A 14,730-nucleotide genomic window follows, 5' to 3' on the forward strand; every position below is an offset into this window, starting at 1 on the left:
ATATTTGCAATGTAATTTTTAAATGTTCATTGCAAAGTTTATTAATAAATAAAAAACACTGCTTTATACTACTATAACATTTGTTTAATCCATTCACTTGTCTTTGTATAGTCACATAGCTATACTGCACACCAATCGTTTAAGTCAAGGCAAAGAAATAATGAAGTAATGAAATTTAAGGAAAAAGAATAGTTAACAATGTAAAAACAATGCAAAAGTAAATTGGAGGTAAGTTGCTAGTTGATGCTTGCTGTCATAATATTATAAACGTTCAAAAAAGCAAACACAGCTTGTCTAGTTTAAAATGTATTCAGTAGTTAAAGGGTCACTAAAGGATTTTTTTTTAGCTAAATAGCTTCCTTTACCTTACTGCAGTCCTGGTTTCATGTCCTCATTGTTCGTTTTTGCTTTAATGTTGCTGTAATTCCTCTCTGTTCTGGATACTTCCTGGTTGTCTGTTTCCTGATCACCACAGTACTGGGAGATTTCTCACTGTGGTGACTAATCAAGGAGGTGTAATTACTGTGTGTCAGCACCAATCCAGTTTCGTTTTACAAAGCATCACTGCCCTCTATTGGCTGTTTGTCTCTGTACATCAGAGAACCAGGAAACAACAGCAAAAACTAAACTAAACTGTAGGTACATTATATGATTGTTTTTTTATCTATTTTTAATCATTTTTAAAGGGAATCAGTTAACTATTATGTCTCTATACCCTGTAAACAGTCATTTCAGCTAAAAATGTTTTTTCCTTTAGTGACCCTTTAAGTGAACAACAAAGTGTCCAGCTTTAACTTTTACTAGTTAAAGTGTGCCAATAGCATAATTACTGTTTTCCTTCAAATCCACATTTAAATAAAAAACTCACCAATTGGTTCTCTAACTGTCCATTAAATGTTAGTGATAAAGGTTAAATTTCCAATGCAAAAATGTAATATCAATTTAGTCAGATTCCTGAAAATCAACTACTATTTACTTTCTGAAACTATGTTTATTTTAATAATGGAAGAGCTAGCTTTTGAGATAGTTTTAAGATGTATCTAAAGACTAAAAAAGGTGATGGAACACATCAAATCTTGTTAATACAGATGACCAATGTCAGCGACAGTGCTTGAGAAATAAAGCTTACATCACTCAATACACCAGTTCCAGAGCATTCTTCACCTGGAACACTGTAAATAATTAATGTAAATGTTTAGCCTCCGTTTACTTTGGTGCGATTTGACATGTGATTCGACATGTCAAATCGCATGCCAAATCACAGCTTATTGCTGGCAACGGCACTGTCCCAATGAGTGTGATGCACTGCTTTTGGCGACTTTCAATAGACATCTGTGCATGAACCCGCACAGATGTCTTTCAAATCACCCCCAAACTCGCTCTGAAAGGCGTTTAAAACCCACATTCAGTGTAAACAAGGGCTGAAGGAATTGGTGAGGTCAATTGTGAATTGTAAGTCACATGGAAATTTGCATAATTATTACAAGCTTGTCTGGCTAGAAAAATCATTTAAAGCAATTTCAAATCTCATAATTATTGCTGAAGGTGAAGGATCACCTTCAATGCTATCTAGAAAAATGTAACATCATTGTTAACCCAAACATTTCTGTAGATGTTTCTGATATTAATGGTAAACCACCAATCTTTAATAAACTTAGTTATTTATACTACATTTATGAGTGAAATCCAATAGGGAAAATAATATATAGGGTTCATGCATCAGACCTGGATGATAGAAAAAAAATATTATTATTATACAGGATTCATATAGTGCCGGCAGTTTATGCAGCGCTTTACAACATAAGGGCAGACAGTACAATTACAATACAATTTAATACAGTAGGAATCAGATTTTTAGATAACTTACTGTATTGTGACTATGGACATAGAGGATGTATTGGTCATGTCATATGTTTCCATAAACTTGATGAGGTTGATTTATAGTGGCAAATATTTTTTTTAGACAAATTTACTTTGCAAGGAAATTTATCCTAGTGCTTAGTAAATGTGGTAATATTTTACTTTGCAAAGAATATTCATTTTTCCCTGGTATGTAATTGGATGATGGACGTATGCAGAGCTTCACCTCATTTACTAAGCTCTGGGGAAAATGCCCTTTGTCCTTTGCAAAGTGAATGGACTATTTGCCTTTAGTATATCAACCCCTGTGATGGTGTATATATATATATATATATATATATATATATATATATATATATATATATATATATATATATATATATATATACAGTACAGACCAAAAGTTTGGACACACCTTCTCATTCAAAGAGTTCAGTGTAGATTCACACTGAAGGCATCAAAACTATTAACTATTAACACATGTGGAATTATACATAACAAAAAAGTGTGAAACAACTGAAAATACATTTCATATTCTAGGTTCTTCAAAGTAGCCACCTTTTGCAGCAGACACATCTCTAGAACTGTTAAGAGGAGACTGTGTGAATCAGGCCTTCATGGTAGAATATCTGCTAGGAAACCACTGCTACAGAAAGGCAAAAAGCAGAAGAGACTTGTTTGGGCTAAAGAACACAAGGAATGGACATTAGACCAGTGGAAATGTGCTTTGGTCTGATGAGTCCAAACTTGAGATCTTTGGTTCCAACCCCTGTGTCTTTGTGCGACGCAGAAAAGGTGAACGGATGGACTCTACATGCCTGGTTCCCACCGTGAAGCATGGAGGAGGAGGTGTGATGGTGTGGGGGTGCTTTGCTGGTGACACTGTTGGGGATTTATTCAAAATTGAAGGCATACTGAACCAGCATGGCTACCACAGCATCTTGCAGCGGCATGCTATTCCATCCAGTTTGCGTTTAGTTGGACCATCATTTATTTTTCAACAGGACAATGACCCCAAACACACCTCCAGGCTGTGTAAGGGCTATTTGACCAAGAAGGAGAGTGATGGGGTGCTGCGCCAGGTGACTACCTCTTGAAGCTCATCAAGAGAATGCCAAGAGTGTGCAAAGCAGTAATCAAAGCAAAAGGTGGCTACTTTGAAGAACCTAGAATATGAAATATATTTTCAGTTGTTTCACACTTTTTTGTTATGTATAATTCCACATGTGTTCATTCATAGTTTTGAAGCCTTCAGTGTGAATCTACAATTTTCATAGTCATGAAAATAAAGAAAACTCTTTGAATGAGAAGGTGTGTCCAAACTTTTGGTCTGTACTGTATATAAAATGCTCATTTGACTTTGAGCAGTTGCAGGAATTTCAGATACAGGTAAGGCTTAAGACAGTGGATGCCATCATTTAGGAATTACTTTTACGGTGTGGATTCTGTGATAGGAATGATAATGTTCCAAGGGTTGTCCAGCCATCTGCAGACACTAAGCAATCAATAATATTTGATTTTTTTTTCTTTGCTTTGCTGAAAAAAGTTATCTTGTAACTAAACTAATTGCCATAGGTGCTGACTTCTGCCACAATGCAATTCCCCTATCAACCCACTACCTGTTCCTGATCCAACTTTTTTTTACCATTGGTCTACACACTGAGAGATATTCAAGAAACAGATTATGTAAAGCAAAACATTGTAGCTCTGATAAATTTTTTTTTTTTAGCACCATCTGTCATCTATGGCTGATTGACAATTGGACAAGAGAGATGTTCTGAAACTTCATAATAGCTTTAGCTCTGATTTCTATTTTATTAATTGTAACAGCCTTAGTAAGAGTCAATGAAATCAAATATTTCACCATATTTTAAAACGGTCAAAGGAAATCGATAGCATTAATTAACACTGGAACCCAAATGAGATTGTCAATCAATCAACAACTTTCCTTCCTATTCTTCTATGATGCTTGTGTGGCCTTTGACTCAACGGAGAATTTCTTAGTTCAGAATGTGTCAAAAGACTAATAAACAATGACAACTTGTTTCTGGTTGTACTAGAGCAGGGCTACCCAACCTTTTGAAGAGTGAGGGCCACGTAAGCGACTTGGTAACCGATCACGGGCCACAATGAGCTGAGCAGGTGGAAGGCATGTTCGTGTCTGCTCTGCATATGCAGAGCGGACACTGACACAGCCCACTATACTTTTTAGCAAATCGTATTGGAGGTAGGACACAAGTTTGTTTATGTCTTTGGCTCCAATTGGTCAGACTGTTGGACTGACCGTGTGAAGGGGGCCCAATGCTACTTTCACACTGATGTGCTGTGGTTTACCCACACCACGGGTGCAACACAGTGTACCTTTGGCTTTCCTGTACTTTGCAGTAGACTTCTATTATATTCTGCAGGTTTGATGCACTTTCAGAAAGCTCACCAAACTTGCAGGTAATAACAAAAGTCTATGGCTCAGTGCAGGTAACCCGCAGGTAAACTAATCTGCACCCGCAGATCAGTGTTAAAGCAGCCCAGTAACCACTGCAGAAAAGATATGCCCATATATGCACTGATTTTAGTAATAAACTGACCTTTCAAAACAGTATTCTATCCTATTGCATCCCAGAGCAAGAGGTCGAGGGCCACATGTGGCCCCTGGCCACTGGTTGGGCACCCCTGTACTAGAGTAAACAATTATGACCCTTATTACCCTATTACTATTTATTATTGACCATTTATTTTTAGGCATCTTTCTATGAAATAGTGTTCATGTTAGAAATATTAGCTCTAATGTGTTAAATCATTTGAAAATGTTATCTAAATATTGCAAACCCCTCTTTAGTTTAGTTAGCACTTTGAATGAAGTAATAATTGACTCAAGAAAAGAACTATAGAAAAACATATTGGTACCAACATAATAGTTTCCTTTCAGTCACCAATTATTATTGTTGTGGAGAAGCTAAAGGCAAAATGTTGCAGACTTGGTGTCAGGGTCACTGACCACAGTTTTATTGGGAACTTTGGTTTCTTGTATTAGCTGGTAGGACTCCTTCATCCTTAAGAGGCTAGGTTTCAGATATCAAGCAACCACCTAACAAACTGAGTAGCTAACAGCTCATCTGATCTCATTGATAGATATCCAAAATTCAAGAAATAAATAGGACCTGTACTGAAGTCCACAGCTGAAGCCAGGATCATATGGTATGTGTTCTTGTGCAATTTGTGAACTTGGCTTTCTTGAAATTCAAGAAAAATATGTTAAATAAAAAAATCTAAATAAACATATGGCCTAAGGTGTATACGATATATTGGTTGGTCTCTCTTATCAATACTAACATGTTTATTTATGATGGTTGTGGTGCTTTTTTATTTTTAAAAAAGCCTAAATAAACAAACTGTGAGAAACATTTGCAATTAGAAAAAAAAATGTAACACTTCTTCACTGTTCTTGCAGTGTTATACTGCTTACATGATGAAACTTTTGATAGAACTTTGACAGTGTAATTGGCGTAAATGACACCATCAAAATCTTGAAACTCTAAAGTCACACACAAATAGCTTAACTGATTAAATCTGTTATTTTTATTGTACGTTTTTCCTTGTAACCCAAATAATATTCATGGGAATATACATTTTTCCCTAAACCTGTTAACATTTAATATAAATACAAGCTTAGGTGAAAATTTCTTGTGTAGTGAAACAAACTCATAGGCCCAGTTCCACAAAGAAATTACGCCGGCGTATCTATTGATACGCCGCGTAATTTCTACGATGCCCCGTCGTATCTTTGTTTTGTATCCACAAAACAAGATACGACTGAATGTGGGCTCGATCCGACTGGCGTACGTCTTAATACGCCGTCGGATCTTAGGTGCATATTTACGCTGGCCGCTAGGTGGCGCTTCCGTTGATTTCCTCGTAGAGTATGCAAATGAGCTAGATACGGCGATCCACAAACGTACGTCCGCCCGGCGTAAAACGTTCGCGAATAGGACTTTTTTGCGTAAATTACTTCACGTCAAAAGCATTGACTATTTGCGACGTTATCTCGAGCATGCGCACTGGGATACCCCCACAGATGGCGCATGCGCCGTTCAAAAAAAACATTTACATGGGGTCAAGGTGAATTACCATAAAACACGCCCACATCTTATCCGTTTGAATTGCACGCCCTTACGCCGACACAGTTGCACTACGCCACCGTAACTTACGGCGCAAATTCTTTGTGGATACGGAAAATACGCTGTAAGTTACGGCAACGTAGTGTATCTGAGATACGCTACGCCGGGCTTACATATGCGCCGAGGTACATGGATCTGGCCCATAGTCTCTTGGTTTACTTGGAAATATTGGGCCAGATTCATGTAGCACTTACGCCGGCGTATCTCGAGATGCGCGGCGTAAGTCAAAATGTGCACCGGCGTATCTCTGCGCCGTACCCACAGAACCAGATACGCCTCAAAATAGACTTCTTCCTACCGGCGTAACTTTTCTACGCCGGAGCGGCGTGGGCGCATCTTTACGCTGGACGGATCTGGCGTGGCCATGTTTTTCTGGTTTTAAATATGCAAATGAGGGAGATTTGCCGATTCACAAAACTACGTTTGACCGACGCAGGCTACTCCCGGTGAGCGTAACTGGAAATTCCGGCGCAAAGTTACCCCTCATAAAGCAGGGGTAACTTTGCACCAGACTTGCTCAAGTCAGCTGGAGAGGGCCCGGATGGGAACCCCCTTAAAAAAAACAAAAAAAACATTTTTTTTTTTTTTTAGGGGTCCGGAGGCCACCAGGGCCCCAGATGGCAACCCACCTTTTTTTTATAAAAATAAATTGCCAAATAAAGGGGGCTTTCCATCCGGGACCTCTGGGCTCTTTAATAATAATAATAATGATAATAACAATTATATATATATTTTTGTCCGAAAGGCACTGGCCGTGAACTTGTTCTGCATACAGACGGCAGAACTTTTTCAGCCAACATTCACGAAACTATGTAGTTTTTCTGCTCTTTTGTCCGATGGAGCGTACAGACGGTTTGATTGTACGACAAAACACGTCCATCGGAATATTCGATCGTGTGTGCGATCCTCTAGCCTGTAGGGTTCAATATTGGGTTGGCTCACCCTTTGCAGCTATAAAAGCTTCAACTCTTGGGAAGGCCGTCCACAAGGTTTAGGAGGGTGTCTATGGGAATGTTTGACCATTCTTCCAGAAGTGTATTTGTGAGGTCAGGCACTGATGTTGGACAAGAAGGCCCGGCTCACAGTCTCCGCTCTAATTCATCCCAAAGGTGTTGAGGTCAGGACTCTGTGCAGGCCAGTCCAGTTCCTCCACCCCAAACTCACTCATTTATGTCTTTATGGTCCTTGCTTTGTGGACTGGTCCAAATCATTTGATGAAAGGGGGGATTATGGTGGGGGGTTGTTTTTCAGGGGTTGGGTTGGCCCCTTAGTTCCAGTGAAGGGAACTCTTAAGGCGTCGGCATACCAAGACATTTTGGACAATTTCATGCTCCCAACTTTGTGGAAACAGTTTGGGGAGGGCCCCTTCCTGTTCCAACATGACTGCTCACCAGTGCACAAAGCAAGGTCCATAAAGACATGGATGAGCAAGTTTGGGGTGGAGAAACTTGACTGGCCTGCACAGAGTCCTGACCTCAACTCGATAGAACACCTTTGAAATGAATTAGAGCAGAGACTGCAAGCCAGGCCTTCTTGTCCATCACAAAATATAAATAAAAATATATTTTTTGCATCGGCTAGGCGTAAGTTGGGCCGGCGTATCTCTGTAAGTTGGGCCGGCATAGTTGTGAGCATGCTCAGAAGGGAACGAACGTACTGAGCATGCTCCGTTCATGATACGCCGGGCGTAAATCACTGCTCCATGTTCAGAACATCATTTGCATAAGGTCACACCCACTTCCACTTACGCCGAGGAAATTAAGTTAGGCCGGTGCAAAGTTAGGCACAAGTGCTTTGTGAGTACCCTACCTGCCTCTTCACGCTGGTCCGGCATAGCGGAAAAAAGATATGCTACGCCGGCAGAAAGATACGCCATTGTATGTGAATCTGGCCCACAATCTTTATATACCTTATTGTGCCTAAACTAGGTTCACTTTAGGTTAAATCTCCATTTAAGTCTCGAGTTTGCAGCATACAAACAGTCGGTATAACTCCAAAGTAAAAACTCTATTTAACATAAATGTCCTCAGCATGAAATGCAAAATTTGTGTTGGGAAATACCATGGAGTGCACTTTTATTCACTTTTATGTGAGTACAATAAGTTAAGTTTTTGAACATATGTATCAAGGTCTAAGCCAGTGGTTCTCAACCCTGTCCTCAAGTACTCCTAACAGGCCATGTTTTAGGAATTTAAATACCAAGTCATTGATTTTAAAGATAAAAGGAAAACCTGCAAAAATGATCTGTTGGAGTACTTGAGGACAGGATTGAGAAGAACCACTGATCTAAGCTATCTGTCTCTGTCATACACTTGCAGTGTTTCACTGCACACCTCCTTCAGAGTGCATCAGGGGAAGAGCTTATGAGTGTAAGGCCTGGTTCACACTGGTACAATTTGAGATGCGATTTGAGATGTTGGCAAATGTTGGCAATGGCACCGTCCTAATCGGTGCAACGCCGCATCTGCAGCCCTGCACCGATTTCAAAAAGTAGTTCCTGTACTACTTTTTGCGATTTCGGGACGCGATTTACATTGACATCAGTGCAGAAACCTGCACAGATGTCTCTGAAATCGCAGCCGAACTCGGAACTGCCAGCGGAAGTGAAATCGTGCGAGTTCAGCTGAACTCGCACGGCTTCACTCCCGCAGCCCAGCGTGAACCTGGGCTAAAGGATTTTTTCACTAAGTGGGTTGTTTGGAGAATTTATGTACTTTAAAAAATGGAGCAGAGGTTTTGCATCTCTACAATTTGATTGTACAGGCAATGTAACTTCACTATTGGAATCTAATAAGACATAGTTAACTAGGGTGGAACATGTGCACTGCTAAAGGGTCTTTACAACTACTTCTAGGGACATGTTATAACTGAAGAAACATTCTCAACAACATTCTATTACAGTATCACTTAAAACTTTGAATCTGTGGATGCTTTTCTTGAGCTGTGACAGTGCAATAAAATTATATTGTAAGCTTCCAGTTTTTACATGTGTTTTGGAGTTTTTACTTTAAGGACTGTTAATATGCTGCAAAATGTGAAACTAAAACTTTGACTGAGGTTCAATCAACAGTGACCTAGTCTAACTGAAATCTACGTGTTGTTTATATATATATATATATATATATATATATATATATATATATATATATATATATATATATATATATATATATATATATTTTTTAAATTTGACTCTAAATTTGCTCACAAGCTTTTGTCATGTTTAACATTGTTTTCAATCTAACAACTTCCTGTTTTTATAATATAATTTCTGGGTTGTAAAAGTTTGCTAGGAGAGGTAATTTCTTTTTGTGTGCTGTCAAAAATATATACCGGTAATTGTGTTTCACATTTGTACAGAAGAATACATTTCTAAAGTGGGCAAATTGCAACGTAGCTTAATGGAGTCATCCAATCTTATGCAAAGGAAATTTCTATTTTCCAAATTGGTTCACTTAACTGAGTAAAACAATCAAATTGTTTTAGCAAATTTTACCAGCATTTCAATAATAATAACAAACTGTGAATATTGTAGTAAACAGTATATTTGTGTGTATAATTCATGGGCTAGCACAAAGGTACCTTAAATAACAACACAACACACAAGTATGATCCAACATATTTATTAAATGGAAAATATATGGCCACGGTGTTACCCATAGGGGGAGGGGTTAAATTAATTTAATTAAATAAATAATTAATAATACATATTTCAAAGGGAATAACCTGCTGTCCATCCAGCCAAAGCTGGACGACTAATCCCCCATTTCGGATAACAACGTGACTTGAGAATAGGGAGGGAGGGTGGGCGACGCTGGCTGACAGGACGGGCTGAGGAGACCGCCGCGCTGGAGCCCTTTTATAACCTCCTACAGCGCGGGTTTCTCCCGCCCGATTCGACCAATCGGCGGATCCGCTTCTTCCGCCAATCACACGCTGTTGCTACCCAGCATCTGCACGGCACCTGAAACGAAAGGACACAGCAGGAGAGACTGCACAGCGGTGCTTCTCGTCCTTTGGTCCAGCCCATGTTGGTCCAGCATATTGCTGGGACCTTTCATGGGCTAGCACAAAGGTACCTTAAATAACAACACAACACACAAGTATGATCCAACATATTTATTAAATGGAAAATATATGGCCACGGTGTTACCCATAGGGGGAGGGGTTAAATTAATTTAATTAAATAAATAATTAATAATACATATTTCAAAGGGAATAACCTGCTGTCCATCCAGCCAAAGCTGGACGACTAATCCCCACCGGCCGGCGCCGGCAGAGCAACTGCCGGCTGAGGCCCCCCCACCACCGTGGCTGCTTCTATCAGGTTTTGCAAACCCATATTGAAAATGTCGATGCCAATGGGTGACAAATGGACTCTATCCCTGCGAAAAAGGCCTGGGATAAAACCTTCTAATTCCGAGTGGCGGAACGACACTCCGCCAGAAGAAATTAGGAAACTGTGGATGGTCCTATTAAGTCTCCTCCGAATTCTGTCCAAATAAAACAGGCTACTCTGAGGGGACCACAGAATTCTTGGAATCATTTCAGAAAAGGCCAACACAGAACCTGGAAACATGAGACTTATCGTATGCAAATCCCTTTTTATTTCACATAATAGATCCCAAGTGCCCAATTTACCTAAATCGTTTCCCCCCGCATGTAGAACCAGAATCTGAGGTGAGGGCCATATGGCCGACAAATACACCAAATGTTCCTTCATATTACGCCATCTCAAACCCCTAACACCTGACCATAGTAAAGTAAAAAATGAGGAGTCTAGACCTAGGTTAGTGGAGTAGGGCCTCGATTCGGCATGCTTGGCGGCCCAGAAAACATAAGAGTGGCCCACTATCCATACCACCTTCTTGACTTGCTCTGAAAGAAAAATTATAAAATTAATAGTTCCGGACGAACATATAACTTGTACCTAGAACTATTCCAGCGCCCAACATACTTCAACCTGTCCTCTGAAAAGCCCATGGCGTTAGCTATCGTGGCTGCCCCTATCCTAAAGGAATGTGACGAAAAACGAAATGCTGACAAATTCAAAAGTCTCAAACAAGCAGAAAAAACGGCCGAAAATTGATACCTGGTAAGAGGGGATAAATCATTGTGAACAAAAAACGAGCCAGAATGAGTCGGCCTTACCGCCAAATACCTTTTGACTTGAATGACCGGGCATAAGGAATCGTTAGGAGAACTAGAAAGGGAAAACCAACAACCTTTACCTACTGGCATAGATTTGGACCTGCAAAGAAAAATAAGAAGACAGCCATCCTGCACACGAATATGATTGAACCTAAGAAAAGATGAGGAAGACTTGTTAGCTGCTGTGAATTCTCCTACCCTGAGAGCTCCGAAAAAGGCAACTGAAAAAACGGCTTTAAAAAGCAGAACCTCAAAACCGGATGAACATACCTCTTGAAGCGAACCCAGGAGGTCCAATAAAAGTTCGACCGAAATGGGACGCCTGCCGTCACTTGAAGGCCTGGACCTCCTAAAACCTTTCAAAACTTGAGTCACTTGGAAGAAAGACGTCAAGGCTGGTAGACCTGAAAATTTCAAAAAGAATGACACCCCCGCAAGGATCTTGCTCACTGACGCCGGGGATAACCGAGCCTGGATTAAATTGGATAAAAAAGATAAAGCTAACAACGGAGTGACACTAAAAGGATCCGCTCCCACAATCTGGCAAAAAGAAAACCATCTGGACCAAGATAACTTATAGTCCGACCATGTCTTACTTGAAACTGAATTGCGTAGGTTACTGAAAATTAGTCCCATATTAAGCCCCAGAGGAATTCCGGGCAAGGGGTCCCCTGTTGATCTGCCGCTGGCGCCAGGTCCCGGAACTTCGCAAACTGTAGGCGAGACAAAGCATCGGCAATATTGTTATGAATTCCAGCTATATGTTCAGCCTTAAGCCAAATATTGTGGCGCATGCAGTGCAATACCAAAAAACGCAGCAGTTTAACAACTGGCTCAGATCTAGAAGATAAAGCATTAATAGCGAAAAGGACCCCTTTATTGTCCGTATGGACCATGACTCTCCTATTCTCAAAGAATTCTTTCCAGATTACTACTGAAACTACCACTGGAAATAATTCCAGGAGGACCAGGTTTTGTAAGATGTCCTCCTGCAACCATTCCTGATGCCAAACACCAGCGCACCAATGCCCATTAAGGAAGGCCCCAAAGCCTACCGAGCCGGCTGCGTCCGTAAAGAAATTCATCTGGCTACTTACTACAAACTCCTGTTGCCACACTGTGGAACCGTTAAAATTGGTCAAAAAAGCATCCCAGATCTTAAGATCCTCCCTAACCCCTTTCGACAACCGGATGTGCGCCCGCGGGTTAGTGAGGCCTTTAATGGCCAAGGAGAAACTACGTGAGAAAACCCTAGCCATTGGGATGACCCGGGCAGCAAACGCAAACAGCCCCAGTAAAGACTGGGCTTCTTTCAATAGCACTTTCTTCCTGGATAAGAATGAAGAGATCAAGGATCTTAGTTTCCGCAATTTTTGCTCCGGTAATCTGAACTCCATGTGTATCGAATCAATGATAATGCCGAGGAATTCGATAGACGTGGAGGGAAAAAAGGTTTTTTCCTGCGCTAGGGGAACGCCAAAGTCTTCACAGATTTCAAAGAAAACCCGTAAAGCCTCAGAGCATTCCGAGGATCCCTCCTTCCCAAAGAATAAAAAATCATCTAGGTAATGCAAAGCAGCCCCATGGGGAAACCTTTGGGATAGGACCCAGTGCAAAAAGGTGGAGAAGGCTTCAAAGTAAAAGCATGAAAGGGAAAATCCCATGGGCATAGCCTTATCAAAGAAAAATTGACCCAAAAAATGAAATCCCAAAGAATTAAATCCTTGGGGGTGTACAGGCAATAAACGAAAAGCCGCTTTGATGTCGGCTTTAGCCAGCAATGAACCTTTGCCCATCTGCCTTAAGATGACCAAAGCTTCATCAAATGAAGAATAACATACAGGAGCTAATATGTTAGAAACCTCATCATTCAGGGAGGATTTGGGAGGGTAGGAAAGATGATGAATTAACCTATATGCTCCCTCTTCTTTTTTGGGCACTATGCCCAACGGGGACAAACGAAAATTTGTAAAGGGGGGAGCCTGGAAAGGGCCCGCAACCCTACCTTCAGCCAGTTCTTTGGATATTTTTTCATACACAACATCAACATGGCAATCAACTGATAGTAAATTTTTTACCATCACACAACCCGGGCCTGTAAAGGCCGGGACTAAAAACCCGTCTCTGAATCCTTCAATTAGCAGAGCCGCCATCCTGCGGTCTGGGTAGCGCTCTAACCATGGTTGCATTACGGCCAGCCTCACTGGAGTCGGCGCCTTTTCCATGGTTATCCTTGGAAACTGGCTGAAAAGAGGATGCGGCGGATTTGCGGAAACACCTGCTGGCTGCATGAGAACCGCTGCAGTAGGAGCAGTCGTGCCTATACCGACAATTTGTAAGGAACTTGCACTGGCCCTCATTGAAGGCAAAGCAAAAACCTTTGCGAAAATTGCTTTGGCTATTCGTCGGGGGCCTAGGAGTAAACTGGGGTTTTGCTGGCAACATTAAGTTTAACCATAGACCCACGTCTTTTGTCCCCCAGTGTAGCGAAGGGTGGACTGCCAATTTTTGCCGAAAATTCTCGTCATACGAGAACCAAGACGAGCCCCCGAAATGGCGAAACGCCTCGGCAATAATGTCCAAGTGCTGGAATAGACCCGAGCACTTGCTGGGGAAACGCTCTCCCATTACAGCTGCATAAATGCAGAAAGCCTGAAGCCAATTTTGAAAAGTTTTAGGCACGGCCCTCCTCCTATCCTCCTCAGACCTATCACCCACTGGTTTATCAGCCTTAGATAAAAACTCCTTGGAGGAGGGCAATAAAGACAACAAGTCGATGAACTCTCCCCTCCAAATTTTTTCTTTCACTGTCTTGGGCAAATGAAAGCCCAACGGGGACAGAACACATGGGAGGGGCTCCTTAAACGAAGACTCCCCCACTGTCACAGCTGACGGCCTAATAGGCAATGAGGGGTTAATAGCATTAACCAAGCCCTTAGCAGTAACTGGCTTTCTAATATCCTGCAATGCATGAGTACCTGACTCCTGCCAAATTGCATTAACATCCTCCAAATACTGCATATCATGCGGGATAAAATCATTACTGGACTCATGTAAATAATCAGCACCATACACTTGTGCTCTCTGGCCTTCTGCCTCACTCTGTGATTGTTGTTCTGCACCCATGGCTTGTGCACCTGTATAATTAATACATAAATTCCTGTCACTATAAGCACCAGACACCTGTGCCCCCTGTATACCTCTATCAGCACCACTAGCATGTGCCCCTTGAAATTGGTGTAAAACATTTGACAGGGAATTAACCAGTACAGACAACTGAGACATATCAGGATATGATTTCTCACCAACTTGGGACATAGGCTGCTCACTCTCCTCCACTTGTATAGGGTGTGTAGCGCTGCTCTCTCGCTGCCGAGATGCACTTCTTGTCACAGCTGCTTCTTTCTTCAGACTTGACTGAGGAGAAGGGGCTGCACTCTGAACTTTTCTCTTTCTCCCTGGCTTCTGTTTTGCTGCGCTCCCCGCAGCAGCTGAGCCTTTTCTCTGCACCGGAGGGGATGGTGTGGGCTGTACTGAAGTGTTA

The 14,730-nt window shown here is 41.3% G+C and overlaps 1 protein-coding gene across 2 annotated transcripts in view; it reads left to right on the plus strand.

The window, feature by feature from the left end:
• LOC120932487 (protocadherin gamma-C5-like) overlaps positions 1–14,730 on the plus strand; it is a 721,441-nt gene that overhangs the window by 57,323 nt on the left and 649,388 nt on the right. The gene's annotated exons all lie outside the window — the stretch shown is intronic.

Source organism: Rana temporaria, chromosome 3, assembly GCF_905171775.1.
Source record: "Rana temporaria chromosome 3, aRanTem1.1, whole genome shotgun sequence".
Lineage (NCBI taxonomy): Eukaryota > Metazoa > Chordata > Amphibia > Anura > Ranidae > Rana > Rana temporaria.